A 12,427-nucleotide genomic window follows, 5' to 3' on the forward strand; every position below is an offset into this window, starting at 1 on the left:
CAACAAGAGATGATGGCATAGCCGCATGCACCAGCAGCGCAGACAGTGGAAAACAGTCCAAGAAAAACTGCAAAAGATACTACGTGGACAAAGAGAATGCAAATTTCCAAAGCACAGCATGAAAATGAACATCCCAAGTCACATTGACAGCATAGGCAGGACTTGAACCCTCAGCACATGATAGCCTGTGATACCAGAGGCATATGACATACCAATAAGCAACAGCTCCGTGGATGCATCGGAGAGGAAGTCCCCTCAAACATGGCGAGCAAAGGAGTAAACCCCATATATGGAACGCTTCACGAATTGCATGTCATCCTTGTGCAGGGGCCATGCTAATCTACTCTGTATCGTTCCAAGCTCAGTATATGTGCTGCCGAAGCGAGCACCAGGACCCAACACACCAATAAAGGAAGTGCCCAGCAACCTCCAGGAAACACTGCCCCAAACAGTAATCTCACATGTGAGAACAGAAAAAAAACAAAAAAGGGCAGCCCTGCAGTCTCCACCCACAGCCACATATGAAGAACATGGCCGCAGGGGCCGGCCACTGCACTAAAGCACCAGCGCCGGAACGACCTGGGGCCAGAACACCAGGAGGGCTCCCCGCCCCAGCCCAGCACATGAACGGGGAGCATCCTGACCCCAGAACAGGAGCGTGGCCGGCCGGAGGACCGGAGCGGCCGCGCCGGTAAAAACATGAAAAGACCATAAACAGAAGCATTTAAAAATGCAAAAGAAACACTCACGGCACCGCCAAACCACCCAGAAGCAAACAGGAACAGAGGCAGGAACCGGGAGCACCAGCGTTCCGACAGCCGTTGGAGCAGAAAAAAAACAGGCATGGCGGTGGGTGGGAGGGGCTTATGTCACCTTCGACCTTTGGATTTCTGGCGTTTTGATTGGCTGGGTGGAGGCAGGACTGCCTCACATGGTAAGGACTGGGACGGGGAGGACCCATGAGGGGGTAAGGGAAGCATCTGGGACTGTTGGCCCCAGACTCTGCTTATTTTAGCCACAGCTAATTCTATTTAAATACCACAAAAGCTGGCCTGGTATATAAGATTCTGTAGGACATTGGGCTTCTGGTTAAGGGGGAGAAACACTACTCAAGCAGCAGCTACAAATCTTGTCAGGGTGAAACACAAGAAAACCCCACATGAACCTGTGCTCAACCCTCTGCTAGCTTGGCTCAAAGCAGTTAGCCTTAACTTGAAAACAATGTGTCAAGTATTTATGCAGCACTTCACGCAGTAATGAAGTGGGAAAACAACATACAAAAGCCCTATACCAATTTGGAAAATTAGAATACAATTTTATAAATTATTTGAGACCAAAACATCAAAAATCATAATAGTAGAACCAGAGTTATGCAAATTTAAAGATTTAGGAAACAATTTTTCTAAAAAGCACAAAACGGCAACTGTGTTAACTGGCTGCACGGGAACAGGAAAAAAGTCACAAGTTTAGGCCGACTGAGATTGAGGATGGGTCAGCAACAGGGATCAAGTAAGGACTCCTGATCGCAGTACCTTACTTCCTAGTGTGCAGTCTGTGCGGCGTTGCTTTGGGAGGCTTTGCATCATCCGGCATTGGTTCCAAGGAGCTCGGCGGTCCATAATGCAAGGACCTGCGTTGAGTTCTGGTGAAGCTGTTCGGCGAGGCTTTGTAAGGCTTCGCTTCGAGGTACGGATTTGGGTGAAGAGCACAGCTAGCCTGGCAAGGCACCCCTATCCCCAATTCTAAGGGTCCAGGACTGCAAGGGTCCCAGTTGGGGGTTAGGACTCATAACAGGCAGAGTCTATGTGCAGCGCCCAAGAGAGTTGTAGCCTTTTCTGTCTCTGACCAGGAGACCAGCCAAATAGCCCTTGGAGTCACTCTGTTGGTTGTGGGTTCAAGATGGAGGTCCAGTCCTTCTCACAAACACAGCAGAGCAGTAGGACAGCAAAGCAGCAGAGCAGCAGGACAGCACAGTAGCGGTCTTTTTTGCACCAGAACAGACCAGCAGTTTTTCTTCTGAGTCTTTCGCTGGTCCGGATGAGTACTGAATAGTTGTGTATGAGGATCCCCTATTTAACCTTGGTTCCAGCTTTCACGTAGGAAACGTTCCTGGAGGGTTTCCACCCCCAGAGACCCTTGGAATTTCCTGCCTCCCTGCCCTGACTTCAGCTTGTCTGGGGGAACAAAAGACAAGTATCAAACCCTTTCTGAGTGTGCGAGGCAGAGGCTTTGTGATGTGCAAGTGTGGTAGGGGACAGCTCTGCCTCTCTATCAAGTCAGAGATGACACATTCTACCAACAGCTTTTCACCCTTTGTCTCACTGTATGGGAATAAAATACAAAGACCAACTGCAAGCTACACCTAGTCATGTGGCCCAGGGCGTGCAAAACAAAAGAAAGCCGGCACCGCTTTATGCCCGTGTGATACGCCACGCATAATATGAAAGTCAGCAGAGTTGAAAAGTGACCCCATTGCAGGAAAGCAAAAGAAAATAGTGCTTACAGACTAAAGAAGACAAACCATAACAACCGAAGTAAAAGGGCCAGTCCTCATGGGAGGTTTCAAATGAAGACAAGGCAGTACTAAGGAGGGACTAACAAGCCTATTAACGAAACAGAAGCAATCATTTACGAATCACAATGACACAAGCCAATGGAAAAGGTGGGCAGAGAGTGGGCGGGGCTTCTATTCCATACTCAAATACAGCATGGCCCGAAGACCAACACATGCACTGCCCAGGCTCGCCCTTAAAAGTCCTCTCTCTCAGTTACAGCTAAACTATAGCAAATCATGGGTGCCACAAACAAGTCCCAGCCAACTGAAGTGGCAAAAAAGGATCCATCTGAGGTGGCAGCAGAGGTAGAGGCTATTTAATCAGTAACAGTGTCTTCTTCACCATCGTCTCTAAGAAACAAACACCCCAAGTCACTCAGGGCCCGATTCACAAAGGTAAACTTAGGCCTGAAGTCCGACAGCCAGATTTACAAAGGTAAATTTACACTTTTGTGTAAGTTTGCGTTTTTTTTAGAATTCACAGAGCTGCAGTTCAACAGTAAGTATATGAGTTCAGAGACTACACAGTCTGGGCGGAGAACTCTGCACATAAAAAGATACGACATGCCTATCTTTTTATGTGCTGCGTTCTCCACCCGACTACGGAGTCACTGCATTAATAACTTACTATTAAAATGCAGTTTTGTGAATTCCAAAACAAATGTAAACTTACACAGAAGTGTAAGTTTACCTTTGTGAATCAGGCCCTAAATTTAGATCTGAAGTCTACGTTTAGACTTCAGGTCTAACATTAGTCTTCAGGTCTAAAGTTAAACTTGGGGTCTAAGCTTAGACTTCAGGTATAAACTTAGATTTCGGGTCTAAACTTAGAACACAGATCTTAGTTTACCTTTGTGAATCGGGCCCCCAGTTTCTCTAATCCCCCATTCTGATGATGGTGATAGGACCTGGCCCTGCTCCCACATGCCATCAAGCCCAGGTGTAAACAGTCCCATGGTAAAAAGAAAGTTCAGAAAAATCTGGTTATAAGGCACACTGCTAATGACACTAATGAAAATGGAGTTGTAATTGTTGGAAAGAGTGGGTCTGAGAAAATGTCTATTAACACAGAATGAACTGCTGTCTCTGTTAGATTACTTTTTTTTCCACAGAAATGCAAAACAATGGCAGCAAGAAATGCTAATGCTTAAGAACTTGTAGAATGCACCATCACCCATAAGAGCACCCTGGTGCTAAGGTATCACGAACAGTGAAGTGAGGTAGGAGCAAAAAAAAAAAAGTTAAGTAGAGAATAGAAAGGCTTTTAATGCTTTCTGAAACGCAAGATATTTCCATGGGATCTGATAGAGTGTGGAAGACTGTTCCACTGTCTGATAGCCATGTATGAGAAAGAATGGTTTACAGAACACATTAGACAAATTCTGGGTAAGACCAGGAATCGGAGTGTTGAAAATCTAAGAGATTGTGACTGGGAGTATCGATGAATTTTGGACCATAGATTGAAAGGGCAGAGAGTGCAGAAAGCATAATGGACCAGGCAAAGAGCTTTGAAAATGACATGTTGAGTAATCGTTTGCCAGTGCAGAGAAGAGAGGTAGCGAAAAGAGGGAATCTTAAGATGAAGAAAAGTAAGATGCCTGTAGTGTTCTGAATGCCCTTCAACCACTGGAGGGCATAAGATGGAAGGCGAAGGTACAGCAAATTGCAGTACTCTAGGCGGCAGAGGCCTATAGTCTGAAATACTATTTGATGAGTTGTGAGAGGGATTAAAGGGTCAATTGCGCTGAGGGTATGAAGCTGGTAGAATCGTTATGAATCTTAATGGACAAGGAGACGTTTGATTACAAAAGGACCCACACATGCAAACTTCAGAGACTGGGGTTGATGCAGGTCCAAGACACACAAGCCACCAGTCAGGACAACAAAGTGATGCATCTTTGTCAACTAGCAAGATTTCTGTCTTAACTGTTAAAATGTAATGAACTAAGCTGTTGTTTCGAACTTCAGAGTAGTCACAGTCAGATGGATGAAGAGCTGGGTACCATCAGCATAAGATACAAGATATATGACAAATTTAGCCCTGATGATAAGGGCAAAGCAGGAAATACAGATGTTAAAGATTATGGGACTAAGGTAGGCTCCTTGAGGACCTAGATTAAACTGAGTCCAGGTAATAGCCTTGCCATGGAGTCCCTATGACTGAAGATGGAAAAGAAGAATTTTGTGACAGACCCTGTTGAAGGTGGGTAAGAGGTCAAGTAGTACCAAGGTGCAAGATAAAACACCATAACCACAACCACAGAAACTTCCACCTTTATTATACCACCGCACCCCTGCCCGACCATCCTGGCACTGGGTGTGAATTGACTCACCTGAGAGTCACACATACATGTGTGTGGAAATACTGGTAGAAAATGGGACTGCTACTTCCAGATATAGTTGATGAAAGTGGTCATTTAGGTACTCTACTACACATCCGGATGACAGGAAAATACCAGGCCTAGTAGCTCCTAGCATGTCTCTATTTGTAACTTCTACATGGGAACATATAACCCCAGATTATTTACACCCATTCACCACAACTTCAGCAAAGTCTTATGTGCTGCCAGCCAAAAACAACAAACCACTAGCACAGCTTGGATTTGGAAACGCTGGGAGCTCCATTGAAAACAATGGAGTGCTCCGGGCTTATAATGGCTGGTATAAGCCTGGAGCTCCAACATTCCAATGTTTCTTTGTTCACAGGTCTGGCTGTGAACAAAGGCTTCAGGGAACCTGAGGGGATTCCAATCCCCTCACGCTCTCAAAAGGCTTTGTTTTTTTTGTTAGAACATTCTGTCCTCTAGTGACAGAATGTTCTAATAGCCTTATAGCCCTTCGTAGATGGGCTATACCGCTATTAAAGTCCCTCTCCCTTGTTAAAGGCCCTCGCCTTCGGCTCGGGGCCTTTAACGCTGGAGAGGACCTTTAATAGCCGGTATAGCCCTCTACGGCGGGCTATAAGGCTATAATAACATGCCAGGCTGGTGATTTTCTGGAAAAGCGTGCCTCCAAAAACCCACCTCACAGCAGTTATGACTCCACCCTAAAGAGTACAGTGGATCGGAGTGACTAGATGAAGGGAAGAGTTTTTCAGAGGATGCACCAGGAAAGGGGACCTGGAATGAGAGGCGCACACTATGTGCTTATTCCTGAAAAAGGATGACTTAGCATTATGTGAAAATATTCTCAGTAAGTATTTAAAGAAAAGTAAATTTGTATCTCATTCCTCCCTTGCACTTAGCCTCAGTGAATCAAGGTTCACAGTTCACAGTTCTCAAATCAATAACCTATTTCAGTTTTTTAAGAATAATCTCTCATTTCTTTTCTCTAAGAAATCATATTCATAGTTCATCAAAGTGGTGTTTCAACAATAATCAATTAATCACTTCTTGAATGTATGTATGTATATATGTATGTGATATTTCTATGGAAGGAACAAGGCCAAAAGGCAGTTGAGCACAGTACAGGGTCAAAGACACTCATAAAGTCAACGAGTGATAGAAGAGGTAGCTGGTTTGTGGACTGGTAATCCATTGTAAAGTAGTGTTCTTTAAAGAGATGAGTCATCAACTCTGGAATGGTGTTTTAGGACCTGGGTGCAAAGATGGAAAAGAAATGCTGACTTGTTTTTATCTTTTTTACACTTCTTAGTATGAAGTCTGATGGAGTCCTGGCTGCCGGCATGCCAAGAACCACTGGAGATGTTGAGCGTGTTTGCAGATAAACGGGATACTGGTCGTGATGGCTCAGTAGGTGAAGCAGCTGGTTTTGAAGATGGTGAGGGCTGGCAAGGAGAGGCAATGGAGTTTTATCAGGATGGGGTGTTGTCATCATATTTCTTCAGGCCCTGAATAAGATGTTCTGTGAAGTGTAGGAAGTTCTTAAGTTGTACCAGTGTGGAGTCTGGAAGGCCTTGAAACAGGGCGTTACAAACAATCAACAGTTCCCAAGTCACTTTCTGGAAGACATTGTTTCACTTTCCTTAGAAGACAAAGCTGGTACCAAACTGTCTTTATGTTTTCTCTTGCAAGGTTCCTAGAGGTGATTTTGGTGTCCAGAGTAAATCGAAGTGACTTTGTGTTAAATCTGGCATCCTTAGGGTGGTCTTCCCCCAGACATTTTGCCTTTTACCTCCTGTTTTTGCTGACTCTTTTTGTTAGACTTAGGACTCTGGGCATTTTGCCACTGCTAACCAGTGCTAAAGTGCATGTACTTCTCCCCTAAACAGGATGACATTACAGTGGCAGCTGGTGGAATTTGAAACTGGTGTGACGTATGCAGAACAAATCAACGAATGCGAGCGAGTGCAGCAAGCGAGCGTGACAGCAATATGGAGGGTCGGGGAGGTTCTCCCCCAGCGAAGAAATTTTTTGGGTGCGATTTTCAGCACTATTTCTGTGATAAATGGACGAAAAATTCAGTTCTTTTAGGCATTCATAAAAAAAACCTCATACATTATTTCAGAGAATTTCTGGGTTGCCAAGCAAGTCTGACTTCTGAAGGGGCCTAGGGTACTAAGCAAGACTGCTTTGGACCTACCCTTTTCAATAGAAAACACTAGTTAGCGATGTGAACAAGTTCAATGGACAAACCTGGGGTTTAGGGAGAGTCCCTCTCCTGAGAAAGAAATGTAAAAAAGATTGGCAAATGGTGCATTTTAAAGCAAATGAATGCAGCGATAAAGTAAGGCTTATTAAGCAGTGGGAACGTATAGCCTTGAAATATTAAACACATTAAAAACTGCCCCATATCTTCTTGCATTCATTTGTTCAACAGTTACTGTGAGGCCCTCATGAAGGGTGTGATAGCATGGACAGCAAAAGATTGTTAAACAAAACATACTGCTTTAAGCTCTTCACAATCATCCCCTTTTTCTAAGCATTTTATAAATGTACTCAAAACGTATTTTAATGCATCGTATCTGTCCACCGTTAATTTTACAAATGTCTCCTATCTCTCAGAGGCCTTCCATTTATGTCTGCCCCTGATACAGTCAGGGCACACCCATACACGCTTGCATCAGTGTACCATATTACCAACCTAGGCGAATAAAAAATGCACACACCTAGCAAGACTATTTGACGGTTGCCACAGAAAGAGTTAACAATGTATTTCTGAATTTGCAGTGCTCAAGCAAGAAGATAATACTAACAGGCAGGTGTTCTTATCAGTTCACACATGAATTGGCAGTCACAAATTTGTGAAGAAGCTTTCTTATCTCAGGGCTCAGTTCAAGATGCACACAGACTTGAGACATTCCATGCAAAAATGTTTCCCTCTCTCGAGCACTCAGCGTTTACTGCAATGCCAGCAGCCCTTAAAATGTACAAAAATGAAGGTTTTGTTTATTACGTTACCGCTGGCAAATATAATAATCTGGTATTCATATAGTGCCTTAATTTAAAACACTTTACACAGCATATTTCATATATGATTATTATCATCCAATTGAATTTGGCACTGAATCAAGCCCACCAATCATAGGAGGGACACAGAGAAGAGCTGCGGGAGACGTGAACACCGAAGGGCTTACCGGCGAGTGACAAAGTCCAAAGGCGGTGAGTAGGCTGCTGAGAGCTCCCTGGGTCTGACCAACCTTGATCCCTCGCCATCTGAGAGAGAGGGGACCAAGAAAACTGCCGCAGGGAGGGAGGAACAGTGAACATTTCGGCCCACCTGACCCCATAATGGAGGTCAGAACACCCCACAAAGGAGATATCACAGGAGACATGCCCGAAGTGCCTGGCGGTAAGGGAGGCCCAGGTACAGGGAGACACAGTAACTCACAGCCCTTGCCTGACCCTAAGATGGCCGCCACGAGCCACTGCTAAGTTCTACCTCGAGGAGACCCACCATTTCAGACTCCAAGAAGGACCTAGGCACACACCAAAGTAGCCTTTCTACAAGCGCGACTGATCCCCACAACACGGAGAGGGATCCCCCGGAGATCTGATCGGCCCAGGACTCCCTGGCGGTGGGCAGTGATCACATCTATGCCTCCTAAAATAGCCGTAACCAAGGTGTCAAACTACTTCACACCGGCGGAGAAAAAACAGGTGGGCGACCAGGAGAGTGTTGAATCTGGAATGGTGCTGACCAAGGAAGACCTGTTAGCGTACCTGGCGGACTTCAAGACTGAACTTAACACCAAGGCCACAACCCCCCTGCCTGACCTCAAGTTGCCTTCAAGGGAATTTGTTTTAACAACAATTGATGATTCAACTAACCTTATAGGATAAATTAATGATCCTTTCAAGAAATCAATTCTTCCAAAAATGATTATTGGTTATGTGTAAACACAAGCTGTCACAATACATACAATAAACATAAAAAACAAACACAAGAGGTGTATAAGAAAAATAGAATTTATCAGGCAGTAAAAAGGTTATTGTTATTGGTTATTGATTTAAGTAACTCTGTAGAGTTACTTATTAACATATCTCTACTGTACCTGCTGACCTATTTGTTTACAACTGTTTATATTTGTATATGAAATCATATAAATGACCTACCCAAAATCGAGCATGCGCACTATTGCAGCTACGCTTTAGTAAGCGCTGCTGTCAGTCACTCTTCTTGCTGCCGCAGCCAGCCCCACCCCCACCCTCCTTCAGCGCCGATTGAATGCCTGCCTGAGAAGAGCGACTCGCGAGTTCTTTAAAGTTTGCTGCTTGCTAGTATTTTGCTTGCGTGCAGTGCGACTTGGCCAGGTGGGGCAACGTCCCTGCGCCCCAATGGACGCACCGCCCCTGTGACATTGGTGTAAACCTGATTGGCACATTTGATGTACTGGTAAGTCCCTTGTAAAGTGGTACACCATATACCCTCCAGGGCCTGTACTTTAAATGCCACTAGTGGGCCTGCAGCACTAACTGCGTCACCCATATAAGTAACCTTTCCAACCTGGCTCAGGCCTGCCACTGCAGTGACAGTGTGTGCATATTGCTGCCACTTTGACTTGGCATTTAAAACTACTTGCCAAGCCATATACATCACCCCTAGGGTAGGCCCTAAGTAACCCGAAGGGAAGTGTCCCATGTATTTGAAAGGTAGGACATGTGTGTTTAATCTTCATCTGTCCTGGTAGTGACAAACCCCCAAAGTAGTTTTTCACTACTGTGAGGCCTAGCCCTCTCCTAGGCTAGCATTGGGAATTCCTTAACACTCTTTAAAGCTGTAATTCCTTAACCCGAGAGAAGTAGCTTTTCATATCTTTGAAATGGTTATGAGAACTCCTCCTTACTGGTGAAGTTGGATTTAACATTACTGTTTCAGAAATGTCACTTTTAGAAAGCAGACATTTCTGTGTACTTACTGCTCTGTGTGCCTGACAGCCTGTCTCTAATAGACGTCTGGGGTGGGCGACGGCTACACTTTCTGTATTTCCTCTAGACAGCCACAACACAGGAAGGATAGGTGTGTCTGAATACCCATCTATGTGCATCTGCATTCTGATGGCCTTGCATGGGCAGGATAGAAGGGGGAGACTAACAACTTCAAGTGAATAGACTGTATCAAACACAAGGACTGATTACCTCCAACAGATAGCCTGGTAGACAGGACAGGTTTAAAAGGGATACTTTTGCACTTCAGAGAGCCGCTTTGAAGTCACTCCCACATCAAAGCCACTTTTAGGTATATGTACTGGGTCTGTGACCCCCCTAAAATCAGACACTACTGGACTTGCAACTGAAGCTCATCCAGAAGAACTGCTATGCTGCTTAAAGGATTAACCTAGACTGCTGATCTGCAAGGCCTGCTTTTCGATTTGTTGCCCTGCTGCTCTCTGATTCTGCTGATTCTGCTGAAGTAGAGCTGTACTCTGCCTTCAGTCCATGTGCCTCCTATTGCTTGAGATTCAGTGATTTCAAAATCTCTACCCCTGCTCCTGCTCACTGGAAGTGGCCCGGATACTTGCAACACGGATTTCCATGCAGCTCCTGTCTGTGTGTAGCAGAACTGGCGCATTGACCAGGTTACCGGAGGAAAATCGATTGCCTCAGAACCAGTGCTTTGGCTTCAGGGATTGGCGAATCGGACAGCAAACCGCTGCCACTGCAGCATGGTGAGATTGATGTATCCCCTCAACTGCTGGCAGAATCCAGTGCATCACTTTAAGGCTCTCGGCTCTGGCACCCATCTTTGGAACTAACGCTGCGCCTTCACTGCGTGGAGAAGATTGACGCATCCAGCGTTGGTGTTTGTGACCAGGAAATGTACTTTGTTCACCAGGGCCTGCGTGGGACCTCTAGCCCCTCTGCTTCAGGCATTGGATGCCTGAAGTAGAGGAGTCTTTCAAGCAGAGCTGTGAATCATCGGCATATTGGTGAATGTTGAAGCTGTTATCTGTGAGTAGACTATGAAGTGGCTTCATGTGTAATCTATTAAGCAATGTTCAACAAACACAAACAGGGGTGTTCCTGCACCTAACAACATTCTCATTTTCAGAGGTCAGTTTTCTGGACTAGCTAGGGAAAGCATGTAGTGCACGAGTTCCAGGTGGAACTCTCTCTCCATCTCACCCCACAGCCCAGATACCAGTGCAGGCTTCGCAGAACCCAAAATAACAAGATAAGGCTTACCAGCAGTCGTGCAGTCTCAAATAATTTACAGGCCATGACAAGGAAAGAAATATATTTGTTTCCTTTCAAACACTCTGCACCTACTGAAGGGAACTGAATACAATAATTCCCACCAGAATCTTCCTTGAAGACCAGAAGCCCAGCTGCACGCTGTTCAGGCCAAAGACAAGTGCAGAGGTTGGGGAAAGGTCCCTTTTTATATTATAGGCCACAAAATGTCAGTTGAAACCTCACAGCAGTTTGCCAAGAGTGTAATCTACAAAGAGAAAGAAGCAAGTGTTTGATTAATCGGTTACCTTCCAGAAAGGGTAGTTTGGCAACGCCATCACCATCTCAATGGTCAGAGTGTTGACCGCAGAATGAACTCTTCCTGTGCCTAAGGCAGTGCGATGCCACCTCAACTTTTTGAAGAGACCATGATCCCTCCACATAGCGCCCACTGTGCCAGACGTGGAATGGAGTGTCAACGAAAAGGCTTTGCCTAACATGACACCATCCAACTGCCCTTTTACATAATGGGAAGCAGAATAAAATGTTTTGTTCTTCACCTCCTCATGTATTCATTGGGAGTAAAAAGGGGTTCCTAAACTATGGGTCTTATTTAGAGTTTGACAGACAGTATACACCAAAATGATGATCTGCCAGCACTATTAGAAGTCAGGAGGACTTTCCTTTTTCTGAGGCTGTGGCCCTGCTAGCACGCTTTCAAAAACACTACACCGAAAGCCTGACAAAAGTGGGTTATTGTTTTGTTTTTTAAAAACAAACTCCCATTATGGGGTTTTTGGAAAACAGAAAGGGTTGGTGAGTGCTACCTGAAACCAGAGGAGATCTCTAAATATGGTGGGTGGTAGTCCAGCCAGGGTGTTGGAGGAAATGCCTCGCCCATCCTAACTAATAGCCGGCAACCCATCATACTTTAAATCGGGATCTTTGTGCTGAACATCTTTCCAAACTATTAGGGGGCAGATTTACTACTTCTGGCGCATCTCTGCTAATCAGCAGGGATGCGCCAGAAGAGTTGCGATACATCTGCCCACCCGTGCGCCACCACTGATGCGCCGCATTTACAATGACATTGACAGACCGGCCGGGACTGAGAGACCGGACCGCGATAGAATCGAGTAACAGAACCAACAACAGGCACTTGGCGGTAGTGTCGAGGGAGCATTTTCAAACAACTGTCTCCGTCCCACGTATAAACGACTATTTTCTGGGGCATAATTAAAGATCAAAGAGAGTGAGAACATCAGCCATACACATAAAGTGGTTCTGCGCCGTGGTTGCC

General features: G+C 45.3%; 1 non-coding gene across 1 annotated transcript; it reads right to left on the reverse strand.

The window, feature by feature from the left end:
- Positions 1-283: 283 nt before the first annotated feature.
- Positions 284-389, reverse strand: LOC147710767 (U6 spliceosomal RNA). Its single transcript, XR_015296239.1, has one exon. It is a non-coding gene; the product is annotated as a U6 spliceosomal RNA (small nuclear RNA).
- Positions 390-12,427: the final 12,038 nt, after the last annotated feature.

Source organism: Lissotriton vulgaris, chromosome 5 (assembly GCF_964263255.1).
Source record: "Lissotriton vulgaris chromosome 5, aLisVul1.2, whole genome shotgun sequence".
Lineage (NCBI taxonomy): Eukaryota > Metazoa > Chordata > Amphibia > Caudata > Salamandridae > Lissotriton > Lissotriton vulgaris.